Below are 22,613 nucleotides of genomic sequence, written 5' to 3' on the forward strand. Positions count from 1 at the left end.
CAGAAATGTGGGCTGAGGGGGAAACTGCTGCAAGGGAGGGGCCGGCACATTCAGTTCTTCCTCTACTGCCGTGTGCTATTTGAGGAAGGGGCCTGACCTCTCTGAGCCTCTGGGACACCGAGTGAGGCTGCCTTGGAACTGGTCAGTCCTGACTGTCATCTCTGTGGTGTCCAAGATGTCAAGGAAGGGCCCTGGGTCCTGGGAAAGGAACAACGTTGCTCTCATGTGAACGCTTTTGAGAGGCAGGGCCTGGGAACCCCATTTTCCAGATGAGAAGCAGACTCGCCGGCTTTCGAGGGGCCAAGATGGGATGGGAACCCGGCTCAGCCTGCCTCCATGCCCCTCTTCTGCTGCCAGTGTTGCTAACCTGACCTTGGGCAAATGGCTCTCTAGCCTTGGTTGATTAAGCCCTTGTCACCGTGCCCAGGCCTGGCTCATGGCCCTCGTGTCAGATGATTCCTGGGATTCCCGAGACAGAGGGAACTGGAGGTGCAGAGAGTCAGTGTCCTGCCCAGGGGAAGCCAAGCGGACAGGGAAGAGCTGGGTCCCCTGGGCACCCTGGCCAGGTACAGCCAAGGTGCCTGTGGTGGGGAGATGTCTATTGCTGATGCTGAGAGGCACTGTCTGCCATTGTTGAGAGGTGGGCCAGTACCAGCTTGCTGATGAGCAAACAGAAGCCAGAGCCCAGCAAGCACCTCCAGGGCCACTGCCTGACCCTTGCCCCAGTTGGCACTGTCCCTGGGGGTGCTGTGGAACTTTCCAGGAGCTTGGTGACTCCCTCACAGGACCTAGCAGGTGGGTGCTGCAGCTGGGGACTTCTCCCTCTTTGCATGGCAAACCATACCCATAGTCGGTCTATGTCTACATTCCATCAGGTGCTATTTACAGAGAGGGAAACAGAGACCCTGAAAAGAACAGTTTATCCAGCCAACATTCAGCAAACACTTGCTATGGTCAACATGTTGTGGTTTGCCTCCATTCATTTTATTAATATTCCCATCAACCCTTGGAGCTAATTGGAGAAACTTAGGCAAAGGAATTTGAAGCACTTGCGGAAGTTCCTGTGGCTAGCAAGTCAAGAAAAGCAGGGTTTCAAACCCAGCCCCGGACCCTCCCAGCAAGAAACACTTGTTGCACAAAGCTCAGTTTTCCCATCTGCAAAATGGGCATCATCACCCGCATCTGGAAGTCAGGTCATGAGATGGTGTTTGAGAAGTGTCTGGCTCAGGAAAGACCCAACACCCAGCAGGTGTTCAGCACGCAGCTTCCTCCTCTTCTCCAGAGGGCAAAATTGAGACCAGGGCCTGGAAGTTGTAGGGGAAGCAAACCACAATTGGGAGATGCCTGAGAAGAGGCTCAGGTGGGAATATGCTGGGAATATCAGGAGTCAGATGGTAGGCCCAGGCTAGCGGCTCCCACTTGTGAGCCCCCCACTGTTTCTTTACAGAGGCCCTTTGAGAAGTTATGGATTACGTACTTAGCAGGGGGTTTGCACAGCCCTGAAATGTGAGCCATTTTCACAGCCTACCTCAACCTTGTTCTCTCCCAGGCTTCCCTGACTCTGAACTTGATCTCCACCAACTCCAGCCCACACCTAGAGGAAATAAGAGCCAATATCTGGAACATTGGTAAACCTCTCTGCCCTGGCACTTAGTGAGTCAGAGAACGGGTGGGCTCAGGAGAGGTGCCAATGACACAGCCTAGCATTGGACAGCAGCTGCTTCCCTATCTGCAAAGAATCCCATGACCCTGCACCTCACAGAAAAGCTGGGGCTCACAGGCCAGATGTAACCTGCAGAGGGGGGAAAGGTTTTCACTTGAAGGTCAAGGGGAGGGCTGGAATATAAGTTCTCCCAGAGGAGCAGTCCCAGAGAGGAAAGGTCAAGATGTACGTACGAATCATTGTCCCATGAGGAATCTGAGGGACTTATTCAAAGTTGTGTCGTCAGCCAGTGGCTGGTCACTCAGGCCCCCAGTGGCTGAGCTCTCACACTGCCTTGCGAACATTCTAAGTCATTTCAGTCATGTCAGACTCTGCGACCCTATTAACTATAGCCCGCCAGGCTCCTTTGCCCATGGGATTATCCAGGTAAGAATACTGGAGTGGATTCCCATGCCCTCCTCCAGGGGATCTTCCTGACCCAGGAATAGAACCCTCATCTCTTATATCTCCTGCATTGACAGGCGGGGTCTTTACCACCCCTTTTCCAAAAAGTAGGCTACTTTGAGCCTGCTGAAGTGCTGTGTGACCGAGGGCAAGGAGCTTGACCTCTCTGTGCTCTGGTTTCTATACAATAGAGCCAGTGGTCGCTTTGACCTCACGGGCTTGTGGTTAGGATTCGGTTTATTCACCAAACGCTTAGCAGGGCGGTGGCCCGGATGTAATTTGATCCCTGGAAGAGAAAGCTTAAACTCGGAGAAATCAAACATTTTCAGAAAATCCTAAAGCGCGTGCGTAGGATTCCACCTGTCTCCACGTCTTCGCACTACCCTGCGCTGCAGCTGAGTGACCTCCATCGAGCCTCTGTCCTCTCTGTACCATCTGCGGCGGAATAGTGGGTGGTAAAGAACTGAATTATTCACGAGTCCTTCGGCCGTGATGGCCAAGTTCACGGCCTAAGTTGGAGGTCTTGCTTCTGCACTGGGTGGCCAGAGAGTCTGACTTCGCCACAGCCTCAGGAGACCCTGCGTGGGACGCTCGAGGCCACCTCCGGCCACCGCGTCCAGGGCCAAATTCTGCACTTTGCTTTGCTCCAAGTCTTGTCCCGGCGCACGGCCGACGACCCCTACGACTGGCCGCCGGACTTGCCAGTCTTTGTTTCTTAGCCAATCTCCGTCATCCTCCGGGCTACGCCCTCAGTTCCTCTAGCGCCAGTCGCGCAAGTTTCTTCGGAGCCCCGCCCTTGATCCCCACCCATTGGCCAACAGGCCTGCCCGTCTTCCTCCGCGGCTCCAATCTTAGCCCGCCTCTGGGCCCTCGCCTACCCACACCTCGCGCCCAGCTGGACCACCCGGGGGCCCCACTGTCTCTCCCAATAGTCCCGCCTCCACCCCTCAGTGATTGGCTTCAGCGGCTGCTCGTCCGCTTCATGTCCACCAATATCCGCTGCCTCCAAGGATGGTTGGCCAGCACGCAACCAATCGGAGTACGGCTTGGACCCCTCCCGCGGCACGCGCGGAGGGTGCGCGGGGCGGGGCTGTGGCGGCTGGAGGTGGCGGCGGCGGCGGCAGCGGAGGTGGCGACACGTCCCAGCCGGTGAGGGGGCGCGGGGGGCGCGGGGCAGCGCAGGCGTCTAGGGGGCCCGCGCCTATCGGGCCGACCTAGGACGAGGCGCAGTCCTGTCACGGGCCCGAGGCGGGGGCGGACGAGGCGGGGCGTGACAGCAGCATCGCCGGGACGGGGAGAGGTTAAAGCCCACCCCGACCCCCACACCCCGCACCTGATGCCCCTTTGGGATCCCCGCAGCCGTATCTGAGGCCCTCACCGACAGCCCACACGTACCTGACAGCACAGCCCTTCTCATTGACATCTCCCGTCAGACACCTGAGTCTGTCCACCTCGCTGACATCCCCCACCCCGCTGGGGCCGTGCCACCAGGTGCCTCGCACAGTTGACTCTGCACCCCTACGCGCACCTGTCTCTCTGACCCCCCCTTATATTCCTTCCCCCTACACACCTGACACCGCGCCCCCAACTCACGAACACCTCCTCGCACATCGTTTGAGACCTTCCCTGATGATGCCCTCTACACCATAGGGCGTTCCTCTCCTCCTCTCGGCGCCACCACCCCCGGGCCTGCACCCCCACACCGACGCCTGAGCCTGTGACCCCAAACTCACCATTCCCCACTCGCGTCTGGACTTGTTCCTGTTCCCTCACTGGCTTTTCTCACACCCAAGTCTGTGCCCCTCTCACTGCCCCCATCCTAAGTTATCTGGGTCAGCGCCCTCAGGTACTTGCACCTGCACATGTACACACCTGTCTAGTGCCCTTGGCAGCCCCCTGTGACTTGAACGCCCCCAGTCTGCACCCACCTGTACTTTCTTCCACATGCACCTGTGTTTGTGCCCACTCTATAATCCAGGTTTTCCAACACTCACCCAAGCCTTGCTATCTCCGGATCATGGCACCTTCCACCACCACCCCCTGCGAAAAAGCCCACTCAGATGTTATCTTTTCATTTATGATGGTCTGTTAAGTGACTTCCGGGCTTAGCATAAGCCCAATAGCCAGACAAACCGGAATTATCTCCATTTTACCAGCAATGAACCTAAAGTGATTTGGCATTGCCCACCTCTTCCCAAGCACTGAGCGTTGCTGCTGACCCTTCTCCGTGGACCTCCCCCACTTTTGCCCATCTGTTGTGTTTATTTCTGAGGGATTGGTAGGGAGGGGACCCCCACCCTCCCTGCAGCTGTTCCTCAGGAGTCATGACTTTGGCTGGGTCCGGAAAGGCTGAGCTGGAAGGGGCGGCCCCTGGTTGCTTTCTGAGCATGTGTCTCAGAGTCCAGGAGCTGCGGGGGGGCGGGGGCACTGTCGCAGCTGGGCTTTAACACCTAGGGTGCCTCCGTCCCAGCTCGCAGTGTCGCCTGGTGGTGGGGATTGCCAGACTTTGGGACTCTGGCTCCAGTTCTTACAGACTGAGTCTCCTTGCTGACCCGGGAGAGCTCCTTGGGCCCTTGATGCTGATAAACCGAGAGAGTAAGGAAACACTCTTCAGAGTGAGAAGGCTAATGTTTCAGCTGCTTAGAGATAAACTGCAAAACTGTAGCCTGGCTTGGTGCTGGGGATAAAGATTTTTCTGGAACTTTTTAAGTTCCCTGAAGTGTGATTTGCAAGTGTGCAGTGTGGAAGGAGGCTGGTGTCTTTATTGTTAAAAAAGCAATAACCTGCCATTTCCTGTAAGTACTTCTTAACACCTACCTGCCCCCCGCCCCCGTCTCTCCCTGTAAAGATGGTGCTGGAATGTTCTGAAGGGTCTTGTTCTAAAGTCATTGGGGTTTTCTGTCCAAATCCAAACAGTCATTTGAAATGTGTGCGTTTGTGTGTATGTGTGTGTGTATCTGTAGACATCGTATGTATTTGGTTACACACGCACACATTTTATACGTATGTATGTAGATGCATGTATTATATATATATATACATATGCAAAGATATGAATAAACTGACAAGGTAATTGATATACATGGTAAAAATAAATAAAATCAAGTGGTACAAAAGGAAGCAAGAATAAAAACCAGGCAGATCTTCCCATGCCTGTGCCCTGTCCCCTTCTGGAGGGCCTCATTGTTAATAGTTTCTCCTGTATAACAATATTCCCTTCTGCTGCTGCTGCTGCTAAGTCACTTCAGTCGTGTCCGACTCTGTGCGACCCCATAGACGGCAGCCAACCAGGCTCCACCGTCCCTGGGATTCTCCAGGCAAGAACACTGGAGTGGGTTGCCATTTCCTTCTCCAATGTGTAAAAGTGAAAGTGAAGTCGCTCAGTCGTGTCCAACTAGTAGCAATCCCATGGACTGCAGCCCACCAGGCTCCTCTGTCCATGCGATTTTCTAGGCAAGAGTACTGGAGTGGCTTGCCATTGCCTTCTCCTAGAGGTGGTCTAAGGGCCCCTTTTAAACCACTGGTAAATTTGTATCAGATTGTATCAAAAAGGTGGATGACTTTATAACCAGTTCCTTACTGATGGCTGTTTAAGTTGTCTCTCATATGTTGCTTTTTAATAAAATTTTTATTTTTTATTTATTTAGCTGCACCAGGTCTTGGTTGCAGCTGTGTGCTGTCTTAGGTCGGCATGTGGGATCTATTTCCCCAACCAGAGATAGAATCCAGGCCCCCTGCATTGGGAGCACGGAATCTTAGTCCCTGGACCACCAAGAAAGTCCCTCATATTTTGCTTTTACAAACCAAACTGCAGTGAATAGATTGAATCTTGCATGAGCAAATAGGTAATAAAAGTGTGTGGGGCTCCAGCCAAGCACAGACACTTCAAACCCTCTCTGTCTTCATGGAGTTTAACATCCAAATGCAGCAACCTCCTAAGAGTGGCCAGGCCACAGGACACGTGCATCTAAATGGTTAATGCTCCTCCATGGAGGCCATGCGGTCATCAGTATTCTCAGCTGTGGAGTTGGAATGCCCGTTTCCTCCCCTGGTGACCAGGGCAGTTATTGTCAAGCTCCGGTCTCTCCAATCTTTCTATCCGTCCCTCTCTGAGGTGTTCCTGCCTGTAGTGGGTGGTGATTAAACATTAGATTTGTTTCTCTTCGAAAGTCTAAAGTTCAGTCCAAAAAAATATTTGAGTCCCTCCTCTGCAGGGCTCCGAAGGAAACTATGGTGGTTGGTGGTGGGAGAGGCGGTCCTTTCTAGAGAAAGATGCAGGCACTGCCTGGAGTCCCAGGATGGGAGGTCGGAGATATTGACTGTTGCTTTCTTTTTTTTTTTAACACTTGGATCCAGCAAAAGAATGAAGGTGTCAGATGAGGCTGACACAAGTCACAGATGTTAAATCTATTTGGAAGTTGTCTTGAGACTTTCCTGCGTTGTCAGTGATTTCCGACTATTGGTGCCAGGTGGAGGGCGTCATCGGACCAAGGGCAGGCCGTTTCACATTTGTCATCCTGTATTTTAGTCTTCTCTTTTGGCACTTGGACATTAGAGGACTATTGAGTTGATTGGAGCCGTTAGCTTGTTTGGGTTTTGCAAGCCAACTCTTTTAAAAAATGCATGGTATTTTTTGTTTTAAGTGTGAACTACTTCTTAGTAATAATAGTACACAATGTGCATATGAAACGAAAGAAGGTAGAAAGAATAAGGAATCCAACACCCAGTTTAAACAGTAGAATATTGCCCCAGTGGCCCCTCCCTGGTCCTGTGCTATTTTTAAAATATGCTTGTCAACGTTTGTTTTCTTCACTGAATACCTTTTGCTGCAGCTGAGGGCTTAGGTTACAGGGTCTCAACGGAGATCAGGAGAAGCCAGGTTTTCTGTTGAAGCCTGGCCATCAGGGCACCCTGAGGGATACAAGGAGAGGCGCAGTGACCTCAGGGCCATGGGCACAGAGTGCACTCGGGAGGCTCACACTCCTGCTGTATGAGTTTTCTGGAACTGCCTTAACGGATAACCCCAAGCTGGACAGCATGAGACAACGGAAGTTTATTCTGTCATTGTTGTGGAGTTCAGAAGTCCAAAATCAAGGGATTGGCAGGTGCTGTGGACTGAATGTTTGTGTCTCCCCTAAAATTCATATGTTGAAACTTAATCTAACCCCATGTGACGGTAATAGGAGGTGGGCCTTAGGGAGATGATTCCATTATGAGAGTGGAGCCCCCATGAATGGGATTTCTAGCCTTCTAAAAGAGGCCCAAGAGAACTCTCCTGCCCGGTCTGCTCTGTGAGGACGCAGAGAGGTGGACTTTCGTGAACCAGAAAGAGAATCTGAACAGACACCAAATCTGCTGGCACCCTGACCTTCGACTTCTCAGCCTCTAGAACCGCAAGAAATATATTTCTGTTTACAAGCCACCCAGCCTGCTGTGTTTTATCACAGCAGCCAGAACTGACTAAGACAGCAGGGTTGTGTCCTACCTGGACCCTGAGGGAGACCCTTTCCCTGCCTCTGACGGCTGCCAGCAGTCCTTGACTTCCTCAACTTGCAGCTCTAGCGTCCTAATCTCCATCTCTGTCTTCTGAAGATTTATTTTTTAATTTAAAAAAAATAATATTTATTTATTTGGCTGTGCTGGGTCTTACTTGCGACACACAGGCACAGGATCTCCAGTCTTCGTGATGGCATGCAGAATCTTTAGTTGGGGCATGAGGGAATCTTCTAGTTTTGGCATGTGGGATCTAGTTCCCCAGCCAGAGATTGAACCCGGGCCCCGCACATTGGGAGTTCAGAGTCTTAGCCCCTGGACCACCAAGGAAGTCCCTTCGCTTGGCTTCACGTGACCTTCCCCATACGTGTATCCTCCTCTAAGGACACCCATCGTTGGATTTAGGGTCCACCAAATCCAAGATGACTCATCTTGATATCCTTAGCTAATTACACCTGAAAGACACTATTCTAAATGAGGTTACTTCCTGAGGTCCTGGGTAGACGTGAACTTCAGGAGGCCTCATTTAACCCCTCTAGCTGCAGAGCCAGCATTCCTGCCAGGACATTATTGAAGGAGGTGCTCGTCCAGCAGCCTCTGCTGTTTCAGACAAGACAGGGCCGGCAGGGTCGGAACACGCTTCTCAGGCCCTCCAGGTGGCCCATGTGTCCCCATGGCTCCCTCACTCATCTGCCTCCCTGCTGGAAGATGGGGGCACCTGCTCGGGGCTAGCAGGACCCAGACACGTGAACGCATGTCTTCATTTTGCTCTTTGTCACTCCTTGGCACGTGCTTACCTACGGAGCTTGGTCTGGATCACCCCAGCTTTACAGAAGGGTGACCAAGGCATCAGGGGACTTTGGTCCAAAGATACATAGGAAAAACGAGGGAAAGCTAAGGCAGACCTAGGTTGTCCTGAGTCTAGATCCTGTCCTCCTTCAAACAAGCCACCCATAGCACTGTGCTTCCTGCCACTGTTAGAATCAGATATTTATACAATGTCCTGGAACACCACCACCAGCACCGCTTCCAGGAGTGAAACAGACCTGAAGCCTTACAGCACACTTTTCTATAATCTGTAAATATCTGTGTGCCAGGGTCAGGGACAGGTGTGAGGGAGGCAGAAACACCAGCTCAAAAGGGTGCAGGACCTGGGTGTGGCTCAGACATACCTCCAAGGAACTGGGGCACTGTATTTAATGAGTCCTGAAATCAGATTGATTATATTCTTTGCAACCAAAGATGGAGAAGCTGTATACAGTTAGCGAAAACAAGACCAGGAGCTGACTGTGGCTCAGATCATGAACTCCTTATTGCGAAATTCAGACTTAAATTGAAGAAAGTAGGGAAAACCACTAGACCATTCAGATATGACCTCAATCAAATCCCTTATGATTATACAGTGGAAGTGAGAAATAGATTTAAGGGACTAGATCTGATTGATAGAGTGCCTGATGAACTCTGGACGGAGGTTCGTGACATTGTACAGGAGACAGGGACCAAGACCATCCCCATGGAAAAGAAATGCAAAAGAGCGAAATGGCTGTCTGAGGAGGCCTTACAAATAGCTGTGAAAAGAAGAGAGGCGAAAAGCAAAGGAGAAAAGGAAAGATATAAGCATCTGAATGCAGAGTTCCAAAGAATAGCGAGGAGAGATAAGAAAGCCTTCCTCAGTGATCAATGCAAAGAAATAGAGGAAAACAACAGAATAGGAAAAACAAGAGACCTCTTCAAGAAAATTAGAGATTCCAAGGGAACATTTCATGCAAAGATGGGCTCAATAAAGGACAGAAATGGTATGGACCTAACAGAAGCAGAAGATATTAAGAAGAGGTGGCAGGAATACACAGAAGAACTGTACAGAAAAGATCTTCACGACCAAGATAGTCACAATAATGTGATCATTGACCTAGAGCCAGACATCTTGGAATGTGAAGTCAAGTGGGCCTTAGAAAGCATCACAACAAACAAAGCTAGTGGAGGTGATGGAATTCCAGTTGAGCTATTTCAAGTCTTGAAAGATGATGCTGTGAAAGTGCTGCACTCAATATGCCAGCAGATATGGAAAACTCAGCAGTGGCCACAGGACTGGAAAAGATCAGTCTTCATTCCAATCCCAAAGAAAGGCAATGCCAAAGAATGCTCAAACTACCGCACAATTGCACTCATCTCACACGCTAGTAAAGTCATGCTCAAAATTCTCCAAGCCAGACTTCAGCAGTATGTAAACCGTGAATTCCCAGATGTTCAAGCAGGTTTTAGAAAAGGCAGAGGCACCAGAGATCAAATTGCCAACATCCGCTGGATCATGGAGAAAGCAAGAGAGTTTCAGAAAAACATTTATTTCTGCTTCATTGACTATGCCAAAGCCTTTGACTGTGTCGATCACAATAAACTGTGGAAAATTCTGAAAGAGATGGGAATCCCAGACCACCTGACCTGCCTCTTGAGAAACCTATATGCAGGTCAGGAAGCAACAGTTAGAACTGGACGTAGAACAACAGACTGGTTCCAAATAGGAAAAGGTGTACGTCAAGGTTGTATATTGTCACCTTGCTTATTTAACTTATATGCAGAGTACATCATGAGGAACGCTGGGCTGGAAGAAGCACAAGCTGGAATCAAGATTGCTGGGAGAAATATCAATAACCTCAGATATGCAGATGACACTACCCTTATGGCAGAAAGTGAAGAGGAACTCAAAAGCCTCTTGATGAAAGTGAAAGAGGAGAGTGAAAAGGTTGGCTTGAAGCTCAACATTCAGAAAACAAAGATCATGGCATCTGGTCCCATCACTTCATGGGAAATAGATGGAAAAACAGTGGAAACAGTGTCAGACTTTATTTTTTTGGGCTCCAAAATCACTGCAGATGCTGATTGCAGCCATGAAATTAAAAGACGCTTGCTCCTTGGAAGGAAAGTTATGACCAACCTTGATAGTATATTAAAAAGCAGAGACATTACTTTGCCAACCAAGGTCCGTCTAGTCAAGGCAATGGTTTTTCCCGTGGTCATGTATGGATGTGAGAGTTGGACTGTGAAGAAAGCTGATCGCCGAAGAATTGATGCTTTTGAACTGTGGTGTTGGAGAAGACTCTTGAGAGTCCCTTATACTGCAAGGAGATCCAACCAGTCCATTCTAGAGGAGATCAATCCTGGATGTTCATTGGAGGGACTGATGGTAAAGCTGAAACTGCAATACTTTGGCCACCTCATGCGGCGAGTTGACTCACTGGAAAAGACTCTGATGCTGGGAAAGGTTGGGGGTGGGAGGAGAAGGGGACGACAGAGAATGAGATGGCTGGATGGCATCACCGACTCTGTGGACATGAGTTTGAGTGTACTCCGGGAGTTGGTGAGGGACAGGGAGGCCTGGCGTGCTGTGATTCATGGGGTCGCGGAGAGTCGGACACGACTGAGCGACTGAACTGAACTGAACTGAGCAGAGGCTGAGGGTGCTAATTCAGGGGCTCCCAGGGACCTGAAAGCCAGCAGGGAGTTAGCGAGGTGACAGAGCGTTATGAGCGAAAGAAGCAAACAAGCCTGAATATGGCAGGACCCAAGAGAAGGCCGGGCCAGGGAACACACGAGGGTCCCAAGAGGGGATTGGGTTGAAAGACCTGGTCCGTGGTACTGATGAGAGACACAGGAGAGGGTCTTGCATTGAGGCCAGGCCACTGTGGACAGGCCAGATCAGCAGACCCATGCTTAGACCCTCTGACCACCTGTACCTCCCCGACTATGAGATGAGGACCAGAATGGAAGACCTGCCTTGTGAATGGTTTTGAGACTTCCTGGAAATGTGCTAGGACAGTGCTCTGAACGGATGTCGGAGCCATTGCTCTGTCTCCAAGTGGTGTACCTTTGCCATGGTATGAGTTGAGAAAGTCAATATGTACATTTCATTAGGTATTAATTAGCTACAGTGACCTGCCCGGTCCACAGTGTCAACATAGCTAATCTCACCCTCGCCCTGTCTAAAGAGCTGATTCCTCCATCACACTTAGTGACTCTGATTTATGTCTCGGGGCAAGAGCCCTGCACGAATGTCACCAGAGATTCTGGGACAGGCACTCCTGGGGGCTTAGCTGAAACGCTGCCCTCCCCTCCCCTACTTTGGGCAGGTCTCTGCAACCGTGAGAAGGGAGGGGATGGGGTGGAGTATGTGGCTTATAGCCTTGCTGGTCACACCTTAGCCAGTGCCGGGTCTAGCCTCCCATTAGTGATGAGGTGCCTAAGAGCCAGACTTTGAAGAACAGACAGTTTGGGGCCTATGAGCCCCATTTTTTTGGCCCTGCCACATGGCACGTAGGATCTTAGTTCCCCAACCAGGGATGAATCCTTGCTCCCTGCAGTGGAAGAGTGGAAGCTTAGAGTCTTAACCATTGGACCACCAGGGAAGTCCCCCAGGGAGCCTCTTTGATCAGTCAGAGCCAAATGTTGGCCAGCCGTGAATGTCAGAATTGGAGGTTGCCCTGCTGCCTGTGAGCAGCAGTGGTAGCATGGCCGAGGGCTTGGTGGAGAGCAGGAGCTTCCTAAACTGCCATCATTTAATGGACAGCAGGGCGCCACTGTCCAGATTTTAACACTTTGAGGAGATGAACCTGCAGGAGACAGGGTCAAGGGCTGGATGCCACAGACTGATGCTCAGCCCTCTGGGAGGCCCCAGCATGGAAGTGTGTGGGTACATGGTGAGGCCTGGGAGCTGGGGAGGCCTGCTCGGTAGAACTGGGTGACCTTAGCCCCGGTCTGACTCCTCATTAGGGAGCACGATACCCCAGAGACCTGCTTGGGCAGCCCCAGCCTCAGAAGATAGTGACAGAGGAGGAAAATGAGGCCAAGGAGGTTTAGTAACATGTCCAAGGTCACACACTAGACTCCATCTTCCCACAACACCAGTTCAGCATGGCAAGGAGCCTGGGCATGCTCCCACCCAGGGAACAAGGCAGACAGTGATAGAAGAGGTGCATTCATGCTGCTGGTGCATGATGCCTGAAGGGCAGGAAGACAGCGGAAACACTGTCTTCACACTTTCTTCATTGCTACACCTCTGGCTTTCTGCTAGGCGCTGACACTAAGTGTGACCCGGGCCCTTGCTTTCCAGGGTCCCCAGGCTAGTGGGGAAGGGCAGTGGAAATCAGCCCCTCCCAGCACAGCAGAGAACCACGGAGTGCTCAGTCCAGGGCAGAGCAGCTAACCTTGAGAAGGTGAGACCAGGATATTTAGGATGGGCTTTGAAGGATGCAGAGGAGTTTGCCAGGCATAAGGAGTAGGATGGAGAACATGGCCAAAGCGAAATCAGTTCACTCATCCAGTAAATAATTGAGTAGGTGCAACTGAGTAGCCCTGTGCTGGGCTCCGTGTGTCAGGAACACAGGGCTTTGGGGTAAAGATGTTACACAAGTGCAGCCTCTTAGCAGAGGAGCATGAAGACCATTAAGTGCCTCAGTTTGTTTTAGGTCACTTCACACACCATTGACTACAGGCGTTGGCAGCACGGTCTGCAAGGACCAAGGACAGTGATTGCCCATAGAGCATTCTGGATCTTTCCGGACATGGGTGTCTGACCTGTGGAGACAGCAGCACAGGGTTGCAGTGACCGGAGTTGGTCTGCAGTGCATGCACCCAAGAGCACTGCAGCAGGGAGAAGGAGCAGGCGCAGCCAGCTGGGTCAGAGTTAGCAGGGAAAGGCCATTATGTAAGATGCTGCCGCTCACGTAGGCTATTAACTGGAAAAGAAAACAGCCTTTATCAACAGGCAGATAGGATGTTAATAGGCCTCCCTTTACCAAGAGATTACGGGATCTGTTCCATGGCTGCTGGGGACTCCATCTCCCGAGAAACTGCCCTCCCGTTTGTGTAAACACTTACCTCATCCCACAGGTGGGGCACCCAGCTGTGGGTGACCCTGCTCAGGGAGCTGCCTGTGAGTGTGTGTGTCCGTGAGTGTGTGTAAGGACGGCCTCGGACGTGGAGTGGCTGCAGTGTGGTGCCCATGGGATGGGCCATCTAAGACCCTGTGACCCCAGGCTCGTGTTTCTTCTATCTGTTTACGTGTTTAGTGGTCTCCTTTTGGTTGTGATGGTCACAGTCGCAGTGCGCAGGCCCGTCACTGCTGCAGGCGGGCTTTCTCTAGTTGCAGCATCAGGGACTGCTTTCCGGTTGTGGTGCGCGGGCTTCTCATCGCAGTGGCTTCTCCTGTGGGCTCAGTAGTTGCAGCTCAAGGGTTTGGCTGCCCCAAGGCATGTGGAATCTTCCCAGACCAGGGATCGAACCTGTGTCCCCTGCTTTGGCAGGCTTATTCTTAACCACTGGACCACCAGGGAAGTCTGAGGTTCATGTTTCTTAGATAGTGCTGTTCAGTAAGTTATATTGCTGCATGGCATCCCCTGCCCCCATCCCCACTTCATTTTAATTTTTGTTTAATGAGTGGTATAGAAATAGTGTGTGGAAAGATAACCATTTGGGTTTTTCACTTTTTAAAAGGTATTTATATGGCTGTGCTGCATCTTAGTTGTGGCATGTGGGATCTTTATTTGCGGCATGTGCGATATAGTTCCCTGACCAGGGATTGAATTCAGGCCCCCTGCATTGGGAATATGGAGTCTTAGCCACTGGACCCACTGGGGCAGTCCCAATGAACACTTGTTGTTTGGGGAAAAAACCCATCCCAAACTGGCTGAACTGAAAAGGGGATTTGTGGGCTTAGGGAGAAAAAGTCCAGGTGCTTCCTGTACATTCAGCCTGCTGGGTCCCAGGACACCCCAAGTCTGCTGGTGTCTGGCTCCCCCTCCTGACCTTGGCTCTATGTTGACTGCCCTTGGCCTAAGTACCCCTCCCTGGAGAAAAAGGACTTATCTAGCATAGGGGGCTCCCTCAAAAGTCTCAGTTTTGAGTCCAGCACCCCAAACCAAGGAGAGTGAGTTCTCATGACCTGAGCAGGGTCACCGAGGTCACCCTGGAGTCAAGGGGAGGGTCAGCATCCCCTTCTCCAAGGAGATAGAGGGTGGAGTAGGTGGCTACCAGGGTGCAGTCTCCAGAAGAGGGCTGGTCATTCACTGCATGTGTGGCCCACCTTCCAGGAGCTTAAGCATCTCCTCCAGACTGTCAGTTATTGTCAAAGTCATCCGAGGTGTATCTTCTGCAGATGGGGAGGGGAGTGAGCAGTAGTGAGCAGTGCATGTCACCCCCACGCCCCAGATGCCATCAGAGCACCCTGGGAGTTAGGAACGTGGCTCTCAAGCTCAGACTCAGTTGACCTGGGAGGGGCCAAGAAGGTTTCTGTTTTGTTTTATGGTTTTGAAGTTTGTTATTGCACTGTAATTTACACACAGTAGAGTGACTAGCCCATAAATGTGCAGCTCAGGAATTATTATGTCCATTCACACGTGAGACCTGATCAAGATACAGAGCATTTCAGGCCCCCCAGCTGACCTCTCCACACCCCTTTCTTGTCTTACCTGCCAAGGTAGCCCCATCTGATCCTAACATCACAGATGCGTTTTGTCTATGCTTGAATTTCTTGTTTAATTGTGTTAAGATATATACAACATAAAATATGGCTTACCAGGTGGCTCAGTGGTAATCCTCCCACCAATGCAGGGGATGCTGGTTCAATCCCTGAGTCAGGAAGATCCGCTCGAGGAGGAAATAGCAACCCACTCTAGTATTTTTGCCTGGAAAATTCCATGAACAGAGGAGCCTTGCAGGCTACAGTCCATAGCATCAGTCCATAGAGTCAGACACGACTGAGCATTGATACACACACAACATAAAAGATACCATCTTAACATTTTCTTAGTGTACAGTTCGGTAGCATTAAGCACACTCACACTGTTGTGCACCCGCAGCCACCATCCATCTCTGGAACTTCCCCACCTCCCCAGACTGAAGCCCTGCCCCCATCAGACACTAGCTGCCCTACCCCCGCGCCCAGCCCCTGTGGCCACGCCGAGTCTCCTCAGTGGTGTCTGACTCTCTATGACCCCGTGGGCTGCAGCCCGCCAGGCTCCTCCACGCATGGGGTTCTCCAGGCGAGAGTACTGGAGTGGGCTGCCATGCCCCACCCTCTCCATGGTGGCGCTTTCCCAGAGCACGTGCACGGCAACCACCCAGTTAATCTGACGCAAAATAGCCTAGCAGGGGAGGGGAGGATCACAACAAACTGTGGAGAATTCTGAAAGAGATGGGAATACCAGACCACCTCACCTGCCTCCTGAGAAATCTGTTTGCCGGTCAAGAAGCAACAGTCAGAACCGAACATGGGACAATGCCTATTTCCAAATTGGGAAAGGAGTACATCAAGGCTGTATATTGTCACCCTGCTTATTTAAGTTGTATGTAGAATACATCGTGCAAAATGCAGGGCTGGATGAAGCACAAGCTGGACTCAAGATTGCTGGGAGAAATATCAGTAACCTCAGATATGCAGATGATACCACCCTTATAGCAGAAAGCAAAGAGGAACCAAAAGCCCCTTGATGAAAGTGAAAGAGGAGAGTGAAAAAGCTGGCTTGAAATTCAACATGCAAAAAACTAAGATCATGGCATCTGGTCCAAACACTTCATGGCAAATAGATAGGGAAACAATGGAAACAGTGACAGACTTTGTTTTTCTGGGCTCCAAAATCACTGCAGATTGTGACTGCAGCCATGAAATTAAAATACACTTGCTCCTTGGAAGAAAAGCTATGACCAACCTAGACAGCATATTAAAAAGCAGAGACATTACTTTGCTGACAAAGGTCCATCTAGTCAAAGCTATGGTTTTTTCAGTAGTCATGTGTGGATGTGAGAGTTGGACCATAAAGGAATCTGAGCGCCGAAGAACTGATGCTTTTGAGCTGTGGTGTTGGAGAAGACTCTTGGAGAGTCCCTTGGACTGCAGGGAGATCAAACCAGTCAATCCTAAAGGAAATGAATCTTAAACATTCATTGGAAAGACTGATGATGAAGCTGAAGCTCCAATACTTTGGCCGCCTGATACAAAGAGCTGACTCATTGGAAAAGACGTTGATTCTGGGAAAGACTGAAGGCAGGAGGAGAAGGGAACGACAGAGGATGAGATGATTGGATGGCATCACCGCCTCGATGGACTTGAGTTTGAGCAGGCTCCGGGGGTTGGTGACGGACAGGGAAGCCTGGTGTGCTGCGGTCCATGGGGTCACAAAGAGTCAGACACGACTGAGCGACTGAACTGAGGGGAGAAGAGGGTTGGTGAGGAAAGGGAGGCCTGAAGTGTGACCAGGCTCCTACAGCCCTGGAGGGCACTGGAAGCGCTTCTCTGATGAATCAGAGAAGGGCCTCCCAGGGCAGATGGAGTAGGGGGCTGTTTTTTTTTTTTTTTTTTTTTAAAGCGAAACAGTGTGTTGTTTTTAGTTTTATTTATTTTTGGCTGCACCGAGTCCTCGTTGCTGTGTGCAGGCTTTCTCTGGTTGCAGTGGATGGGGGCTACTCTTCATTGCAGTGTGCGTGCTTCCCACTGGGGTGTCTTGCTGCAGAGCACAGGCTCTAGGCACACAGGCTTGTCTGCACCCCAGCATGTGGGCTCTTCCTGGACCAGGAACTGAACCTGTGTCCCTTGCATTGGCAGGCAGATTCTTGTCCACTGTGCCACCAGGGAGTACCGGCTGGGTTTGTGTGTGTGTGTGTAAAGGACACATAACTTAAAATTTACCATTTTACCTTTTGTTTTTTTGGTTTTTCGGCCATTCTTCACAGCATGCAGGCTCTTAGCTCCCTGACCAGGGATTGAACCCATGCCTCCTGCAGTGGAATCTCAGAGTCCTACCCCCTGGACTGATAGGGCATTCTCCCATTCTACCCAGTTCAGTGGCGTGGTGCGCAGTCACAGTGTTGTGCTACTACCTTTGAAAAGAGCCTCTTTATCACCAGAAAGGGAGGCCTGTTCCCTCTCCCCCAGCCTCTGACAGCTGCCAGTCTGCTTTCTGTGTGTGGATCTGCATGCTGTGGACACTTCATGTGTGTATGTGGAGGCTCGTAACATCTGGCCCTTCGTGCCTGCCCTCTTGCTCTTGGCATAAGGTTTTCAAGCTTCATCCATGTTGCAGTACATGTCAGTGTTTCACTCTTTTTTCCCCCAAGAGGAATTCATTCTTTTTTATGGCTGACTAATAATAATTTAGCGATTGCAACTAGGGCTGCTCTGAACACGGTGTGCAAGGATTTGCTTGAACATCTGTTTTCAGCTCTTCAGAGTGGGAGTAGAATCTTGGGGTCACATGGTAACTCTGTGTTCAAGTAGTTGGGGAGCCTCCAGGCTGATTTCCACAGCGACAGCCCTATCGCACTTTCTGGAACATGAGGATTCCAGGTCCCTTGGGCAAGTTTGGGCAGACCTCAGTAGGATGAAGTCAGGGGAACATGGTTCTCTGTGTTCTGGCTCGCTCACCCCAGGCTTGGCCAAGCCCAGCTCACCGGTCAGCCCAGGCCCCCAAGCTTTAGGGCACTGCCCAAGGGCATGAACCTGGCGAGGGGCGGAACCAGCTTTGGACCCATGACTCTCCCTTCCCAGTTATACTTCCCTGACAGGCGACAGAGGGGAGGCCGAGCCCTGAACCAAGGAACCACAGGAGTAACCATTGCAACCAGCCTGGTGGTCAGGGTGAGTGGCGAGGCAGAGGGTGGTGGGGGAGGGGAGAGAGGAAGCAGCGCCCCAGACGGGACTGACACTAGGTGATTTCCAGTGCAAATCCACTGTGTTTTTTTTTTTAATATTTATTTATTTGTCCTCATTGGGTCTTAGGTGCTGCCTGCGGGCTCAGTAGTTCCAGCGCATGGGCTTAATTGCCTCACAGCATGTGGAATCTTAGTTCCCAGACCAGGCATCAAATCTGTGTCCCCTGCATTGAAAAGCTGATTCTTAACTGCTCTACCAGCAGGGAAGTCCCCCACTGGGTCTATTTTTTAGTTAAACTTAGATGCATTATATGTTTTGCCCTCATATCCTCCCCAATGCTGTCATGGGACCACAAGATAGTACCAGAAGTCTTGGCAATCTCTTCTCAATTGGGAAGCTCAGGGTTGGGGGTGGGCAAGAATCTGCCAAGTTTGGAACCCTTGAAACAAGGGCCACCTGCCCTGCTGGCCTCCCTTCCCCCACATTGGCCCCTCCCAGGCCGCCCCATCCCAGAAAACAAGCCCACCACTCCAGGGTCTCAGAGAGGACGTGGGCAGGTTCCTGGGTCCCCCTAGCCTCCCTCTGTCGGACCCTGTCCTGCCTGAGTGACCCCACGGGCAGCCTCTCTAGGCCTCCTCAGCCTGTCCCCGGCTTCCCCGCCACCCATACAGATCCACAGGCTGGCTGGCTCATTCCTGCCCGGAGGCCTTTTGCACACCCTGTCTCACTGTTGGAATGCAGCTCCTGCCAGTCTCTACCCCCCAGCCCCATCTATTTCCAGCATCCGCTCCAACACCCCCCTCAGGAGGCCAGCTTGGCCACCCAGTCTTGAATCTGGGTCCCCATCTCCCTGTTCCCTTCCTTCCTAGGGTGTGATGGTTCAGCTCCCTGAACTGTCTTGCTTGCTTCTGCGTGAGGGCACATGCCAGTTCGCTGCCATGCCCTCAGGGCCCAGCAGGGCCTGGCACGAGGGGGCTCTGGGCACCTACCATTATGTGCAAGCCCGGCCTCCCTGGGGCAGCCGTTGGGCAGCAAGCAGTACTGACCATTGAGGTTTTCTTATCGCCTTATGCTGACCTGGAGTCGCCCTGCTGTGACTCTGTGCACTATCCTCCAGGACCACTGCCCAGCATCGTGTGACAGTCTGTCAGTTTCTCATGGCCGCAGTAACACTCTGCCACACACACGGAGACTGAAAGCCACACAGACTCAGGATCCTTTGGTTCCGGAGGTCAGATGTCTAAAATGGGTCTGCAGGGCTGGAGACTCCAGAAGAGAATCTGTTTTCCTTGCCTTTTCCGGCTCCCAAAGGCCATCTCTGTGCTCCTGACGATGGTCCCTTCTACCGCCTTCAAAGCCAGGGTGGCATCTTCAGATCATTCTGAGATCTGCCTCCGTCATCACCTCTCCTTCTCTGACCTTCCTGCCTCCCTCTCTCTCTTTCTTTTTCTCCATTTATTTGGTGGCACCAGGTCTCACATGTGGCACGCAGGATCTTCTTTGCTGTGTGCGGGCTCCTAGTTGCAGCTTGTGGGATCAGGTTCCCTGACCAGGGATTGAACCTGGGCCTCCTGCTTTGGGAGCTTGAAGTCTTAACCACTGGACTACCAGGACTACCTTTCTCTCTTAAGGACTTGTGATGCCATTGGGGCCATCCTGATACTCCAAGGCAGTTTTTCCATCCCAAGATCCTTAACTTGATCACAACTGCAGAGTTCCTTTTGCCATGTACGGTGACATCCACAAGTCCCAGGGGGTTAGGACAGATGTCTTTAGGGGCCATCATTCAGCTTACCACTTACCTTTAAATATTGGACCAGAGTGGTCCTTCAGTTCAGTTCAGTTCAGTCGCTCAGTCGTGTCTGACTCTTTGCGACCCCATGAATCACAGCACGCCAGCCCTCCCTGTCCATCACCAACTCCCGGAGTTCACTCAAACTCATGTCCATCGAGTTGGTGATGCCATCCAGCCATCTCATTCTCTGTCGTCCCCATCTCCTCCTGCCCCCAATCCCTCCCAGCCTCAGAGTCTTTTCCAGTGAGTCAACTCTTCGCATGAGGTGGCCAAAGTATTGGAGTTTCAGCTTTAGCATCAGTCCTTCCAATGAACACCCAGGATTGATCTCCTTTAGAATGGACTGGTTGGATCTCCTTGCAGTCCAAGGGACTCGCAAGAGTCTTCTCCAGCACCACAGTTCAAAAGCATCAATTCTTCGGTGATCAGCTTTCTTCACAGTCCAACTCTCACATCCATACATGACCACGGGAAAAACCATAGCCTTGACTAGACGGACCTTTGGCTTCCTTTTCTAGGACCATTACCCCAGATGTCAGGACAAGAAGGTTCCAGTCCATTTGGTCCCTGCTCACAAGCCTCCCACCCTGGCCCTTCCTGGTGGCACCACTCCCCTGTCAGGTCCTCTTACCCAGAGCAAAGGAGTGAATTCCCCTCAGTTTCCACTGCCCAGGTGCTGGGGGCAGCAGGTGGCTGGGCAGCCTTCAGAGGGTTGTCTGCAGAGCAGCGGCGCTTGGCCTCAGACAGGAGCAGGCACCCTGCCCTGCGTCTCGCCTACATCTATCTGTGCAGTCAGGTTTGAGGCCTATAGGCGCACACTGATGTTTGTTCCTTGTGCATTCCCAGTTTTGACTCCTGCAGCTGCTGGAACGTTTTGGACCACTATTTCATCATCCTCGGGGTCGCCATCCCCACCCCATCCCCAGACCTGCCCCTCCACCTCCAGTGGATGGAAAACAGCTCCGTCAGCACAGCCAGTGCTGGAAGAGTGAAGCAGTAAATAAGTAACAGAGCACCGATTTAACCCACAGTGTAATCTGATCTGAATACATGGCTGAATGAGTAAATAGACACAGGCTTCCCAGCTGGCGCTAGTGGCAAAGAACCCACCTGCCCGTGCAGGAGACAAAAGAGACTCGGATCCGATCCCTGGGTCGGAAAGGTCCCCTGGAGGAGGAAATGGCAACCCACTCCAGGGTTCTTGCCTGGAGAACCCCATGGACAGAGGAGCCGTGGGGTCACAAGGAGCTGGACACAACTGAAACAGGTTAGGAGGTGGGGAGAGCACTGCTCTGGAAGAATTCTGAGCTGTGTGTGTGTATCCTCCCTGTCAGCCTCTTGCTTAACTTCCCTCTCCCACCCCACCTCTTGCCCATGGTGGGCTGGTTCTAGAGAGAAGAGTCTAGAAAGGAGAAAAGGGTCACTAGACAGGGGGACACATGGCAGACCCCACTTCAACCAAGAAGCCCAGGTTCATCTCCCCTGGAGTAAATCTGTGCCCTCAGGGTCCCCTGGTATAATGTTTGGGAGAGGGCCCCCCACCTCTGTGTACCTCCTGGAACCCCACAACCCAGGCTAATGGTGAGAAAACACTTCGGACAAGCCCAGACCGGGGGATGAGGTGGGGTTATCCTGCAGGACGAGGAAGGCCTCAAGCTCATGGATGAGATACAGAGGCAGAAAAGGGAGGTCCAGGAAATAGCTCATGAAACCGAAGAAAGCCAGGAGTTCAGCTGACAGTTATGTTAGAACAAGAGCAGTAAAGGTCTCGCTGCCCGGGTCATTCCAGGCGCCCTTTGCATGGTCACCCTTCTCAGATCTGTGGACTGTGACACTCAGGGGTCTCAAGAGGCCGCCGCTTCTTTATTTTATCAGGTACTGCCATGTGGCCCTGCCCACTGCCCCTAAGTCACCTCCATGCAGGGAGTGGGCCACACGAGGCCTTCATTCAGAAGAAGGGGCAACTGGGGCTCGAACCAGCTCTAGCCCTTCCCTGTTGAACAACCCGTCGGCATTTTCCAAGATGGCATCTGCCCAGCCCGCCTATGTGGGGTGGTTCTGCTCCTTTCATCCAGTCTCCCCTTGCACCTCATTATCTCAGGTTGGGCCCAGAATACTAGATTTTTTAAAATCCCGCAAGGTCCAGGGTATCATCTTTTCCCAGACAGTATTTCCGCTGGCTTTTTCCAGACTTGAGGGAGCCAGAGACTGGGGCCACCTTCTTCCAAGTTCAAGACCGAAAGTTCTCAGGCTGCCAGACACCAGGCCTCCATCCCTCCAGGCTTCCTGCTGACACCTTACTTCCACCCCGCGGCCGTCAGTGAGTCCCCACCAGGGACTGGTTACCCAGGGTCTCCATCACTGACTGCTCTCCCCGCCGACTGCTCAGTGGGCCCCTTGGCTGCCTCTTCCAGGCTCACATCTCAGGAACGTGCTGATATTGGCCTCTGGTGACCCAGCCCCTTCAGATGGCAGGGGTCCCTGCCCTTTGGCTTCAAGTTCTGTGTGGCTTTGAGAGTTGTCTCAGGCGCTGTCTGAGTGCAGCCAAACTCTTACCACTGCCTCCCCTGCGCTACTGT

The 22,613-nt window shown here is 51.8% G+C and overlaps 1 protein-coding gene and 1 long non-coding RNA gene across 5 annotated transcripts in view; one reads left to right on the forward strand and one right to left on the reverse strand.

The window, feature by feature from the left end:
* Positions 1 to 1,176: 1,176 nt before the first annotated feature.
* LOC148777191 (uncharacterized) lies at positions 1,177 to 2,710 on the reverse strand. The gene is made up of 3 exons (XR_016037973.1): positions 2,491 to 2,710; positions 1,529 to 1,594; positions 1,177 to 1,304 (listed from the first exon to the last, which is right to left on the reverse strand). It is a non-coding gene; the product is annotated as an uncharacterized LOC148777191 (long non-coding RNA).
* Positions 2,711 to 3,166: 456 nt separating this feature from the next.
* The window catches only part of SLC25A42 (solute carrier family 25 member 42), a 43,373-nt gene continuing 23,926 nt past the window's right edge, over positions 3,167 to 22,613 (forward strand). Inside the window, exon 1 of one of the 4 annotated variants that reach the window (XM_055428863.2) lies at positions 3,167 to 3,256. The gene's annotated coding sequence lies outside the window, so the exon portion shown is untranslated. The other 3 variants (XM_055428864.2, XM_055428865.2, XM_055428866.2) reach the window with 3 other exon arrangements.

This window comes from Moschus berezovskii, chromosome 8 (assembly GCF_049115385.1).
Source record: "Moschus berezovskii isolate FMDL1 chromosome 8, NW_MosBer_1.0, whole genome shotgun sequence".
Lineage (NCBI taxonomy): Eukaryota > Metazoa > Chordata > Mammalia > Artiodactyla > Moschidae > Moschus > Moschus berezovskii.